Source organism: Convolutriloba macropyga, chromosome 11 (assembly GCF_964194025.1).
Source record: "Convolutriloba macropyga chromosome 11, txConMacr16.3, whole genome shotgun sequence".
In the NCBI taxonomy this organism is placed as follows: Eukaryota; Metazoa; Xenacoelomorpha; order Acoela; family Convolutidae; genus Convolutriloba; species Convolutriloba macropyga.
Genome location: NC_134478.1, coordinates 3,247,270 through 3,251,316, shown reverse-complemented (window position 1 = coordinate 3,251,316; position 4,047 = coordinate 3,247,270).

The window sequence follows — 4,047 nt, the reverse complement described above, 5'->3', positions numbered from 1 at the left end:
AAAATTGCTTCGTTCTTCGTATGGATTTTTCTCAATGATGGAAAAAATGACATGCCGATTGATGGACAGGCCACAGAGAGTTTATCCAACAGAATGAGATTAGAGATTAGTTGGTTAAGAAAAATTTTCTCAGCCACACTCTGCGTCCAATAAGCAAAAAATTAATGGTCACTTGAGTAGCTGCTAGTCTGACGTAAAGGACGTTTTGAAAATTATAAAACTGGCACACAGTGCCGGAATAACGAAATAATATATTGCAGATTTATTCAAACTACACTATGAAATAATTTTTTGGATTTGATACAATAGATTATAAGATAAAAATTTCTTTAAGAGAACAACCACATGAAAATAATTTAAACAAAAAGGTTGTATACTATAAGATACAGATTTTATGTGAATTATAATTAAGATAAAGTTCTGTTATATTATTTGATAAAACTGGTATAAGAATTTGAAACTTTTAAGAGCAAACTCATAACACCAACTTGTAATACTAGCAAAAAAAGTCAAAATAGACTCAAGTATACTGGGCGTTCTTCTGGTTAAAAATGGAAAAATGGTTGATTCTCAACTTCACGGTCTCAAAGACTGAAAGTTCAAAGAGATTTTTCAAATTATTTTTTTTAATTTCAGTTTGATTGTTATTAAAATCGAATATACACTGTCTTTCATCTGCATAAAAGTAAAATTAAATGTTCAAATCACCCAAAAGAAGACGAAACAATGGGATTGAATAATTGTTAAAACAGGTCTTAAAATTGAACATTTTAGTATGCAAGTGTGCTTTGTGATGCTTATGAACGATTTATCCTCAATTGCTACACTTGTCTTGCTGTTGTGCAAGTATATAGTAAAAATTTTTATTTCATTGCCTTTGTAGTTCAAGACAATGTTTTAAAAATGAACATAAGATACCAATGTCGACAGGATCAAATGATGAGCACAAATGAAGTGCTATCAGGAGCACAATCTTATCCTCGCTTAGTAATTTCAATACGATCTCATAACAGAAAAGAACTCCAGACTCATTTAAAAAGCTCCTGCGGTATGCCAATTCGTGGACAGGCCACAGAGAGTTTATCGTAACATGAGATATTAGTTAAGAATAATTTTCTCAGCCAATTCGGAGACAGTTTTTAAGTTTGTTAGTGGTATGTAATTGCTTATCTCATTAACGTCGCCTTTTTTGTAGAAAAACTTGACAATACCTTCTTCTGAGAGTCGTTGGAAAAATGCCACTTAATAAAATTCTGTTATTTAGTGAGGCAAATCATGGCTTTAGGAATATTGGTGAGCACTATCGAGTTAGTGGACGTAGAGTTAGAAAATTATCTGCACGTGTGTTTTACTTCCAAAATAGCTACTGGCTAAAATCATCTCATGCCAAGGCATTTGCAGTCACCAATTCGCACGTTTTTAACCCGAAGGTCACAGATATCGATATAATCTTTTCAGCGAAGAAATGCTAAAAATTTTAGCCATTTCTTGAGCATCAATGAGTTCTGGGTTTTATTCTTTTGAAATTTTCATTATAGGTTAGATGCCTTGATTTGCTAGCCCAGTCACTCAGTCATTGAGATAAGAGCTTGCACCGTTTGTGTTTAAATATTCGTATTACTCATTCTGTTCAAAATTCTGTTCATTTTCCGTTCTGGGCATTTCCTCAATTTTTTTTCCAACTCTATTTTTTATCTGTTCATTTTCTGGCATTCAATATCAAAATACCTGGTTTTGTCTTCAGATTAAAAGTTTTGACCGTGGTAACTTGTTGATGTCTAATTTTCACTAACGTAAAGCACAATTGAGCAAACACTTCATCATTTAAAAGCTCTTCTGACTCATATGAGTTTTAATTAATTTGAAAAATCTCCCGTTCAAACTTTTTGAAGCAGTTTTGAACAAAAAGGCCTGTGTTTACGTTTGCCCATTTAAAAAAAATTGCTTCGTTCTTCGTATGGATTTTTCTCAATGATGGAAAAAATGACATGCCGATTGATGGACAGGCCACAGAGAGTTTATCCAACAGAATGAGATTAGAGATTAGTTGGTTAAGAAAAATTTTCTCAGCCACACTCTGCGTCCAATAAGCAAAAAATTAATGGTCACTTGAGTAGCTGCTAGTCTGACGTAAAGGACGTTTTGAAAATTATAAAACTGGCACACAGTGCCGGAATAACGAAATAATATATTGCAGATTTATTCAAACTACACTATGAAATAATTTTTTGGATTTGATACAATAGATTATAAGATAAAAATTTCTTTAAGAGAACAACCACATGAAAATAATTTAAACAAAAAGGTTGTATACTATAAGATACAGATTTTATGTGAATTATAATTAAGATAAAGTTCTGTTATATTATTTGATAAAACTGGTATAAGAATTTGAAACTTTTAAGAGCAAACTCATAACACCAACTTGTAATACTAGCAAAAAAAGTCAAAATAGACTCAAGTATACTGGGCGTTCTTCTGGTTAAAAATGGAAAAATGGTTGATTCTCAACTTCACGGTCTCAAAGACTTAAAGTTCAAAGAGATTTTTCAATTTGTTTTTTTTTAATTTCAATTTGATTGTTATTAAAATCGAATATACACTGTCTTTCATCTGCATAAAAGTAAAATTAAATATTCAAATCACCCAAAAGAAGACGAAACAATGGGATTGAATAATTGTTAAAACAGGTCTTAAAATTGAACATTTTAGTATGCAAGTGTGCTTTGTGATGCTTATGAACGATTTATCCTCAATTGCTACACGTGTCTTGCTGTTGTGCAAGTATATAGTAAAAATTTTTATTTCATTGCCTTTGTAGTTCAAGACAAGGTTGTAAAAATGAACATAAGATACCAATGTCGACAGTATCAAATGATGAGCACAAATGAAGTGCAATCAGGAGCACAATCTTATCCTCGCTTAGTAATTTCAATACGATCTCATAACAGAAAAGAACTCCAGACTCATTTAAAAAGCTCCTGCGGTATGCCAATTCGTGGACAAGCCACAGAGAGTTTATCGTAACATGAGATATTAGTTGGTTAAGAATAATTTTCTCAGCCAATTCGGAGACAGTTTTTAAGTTTGTTAGTGGTATGTAATTGCTTATCTCATTAACGTCGCCTTTTTTGTAGAAAAACTTGACAATACCTTCTTCTGAGAGTCGTTGGAAAAATGCCACTTAATAAAATTCTGTTATTTAGTGAGGCAAATCATGTCTTTAGGAATATTGGTGAGCACTATCGAGTTAGTGGACGTAGAGTTAGAAAATTATCTGCACGTGTGTTTTACTTCCAAACTAGCTACTGGTTAAAATCATCTCATGCCAAGGCATTTGCAGTCACCAATTCGCACGTTTTCAACCCGAAGGTCACAGATATCGATATAATCTTTTCAGCGAAGAAATGCTAAAAATTTTAGCCATTTCCTGAGCATCAATGATTTCTGGGTTTTATTCTTTTGAAATTTTCATTAAAAGTTAGATGCCTTGATTTGCTAGCCCAGTCACTCAGTCGTTGAGATAAGAGCTTGCACCGTTTGTGTTTAAGTTTTCGTATTATTCATTCTGTTCAAAATTCTGTTCATTTTCCGTTCTGGGCATTTCCTCAATTTTTTTCCAACTCTATTTTTTATCTGTTCATTTTCTGGCATTCAATATCAAAATACCTGGTTTTGTCTTCAGATTAAAAGTTTTTACCGTGGCAACTTGTTGATGTCTAATTTTCACTAACGTAAAGCACAATTGAGCAAACACTTCATCATTTAAAAGCTCTTCTGACTCATATGAGTTTTAATTAATTTGAAAAATCTCCCGTTCAAACTTTTTGAAGCAGTTTTGAACAAAAAGGCCTGTGTTTACGTTTGCCCATTTGAAAAAAAAATTGCTTCGTTCTTCGTATGGATTTTTCTCAATGATGGAAAAAATGACATGCCGATTGATGGACAGACCACAGAGAGTTTATCGTAAGTTTAGAGATTAGTTGGTTAAGAAAAATTTTCTCAGCCAAACTCTGCGTCCAATAAGCAAAAAATTAATGGTCACTT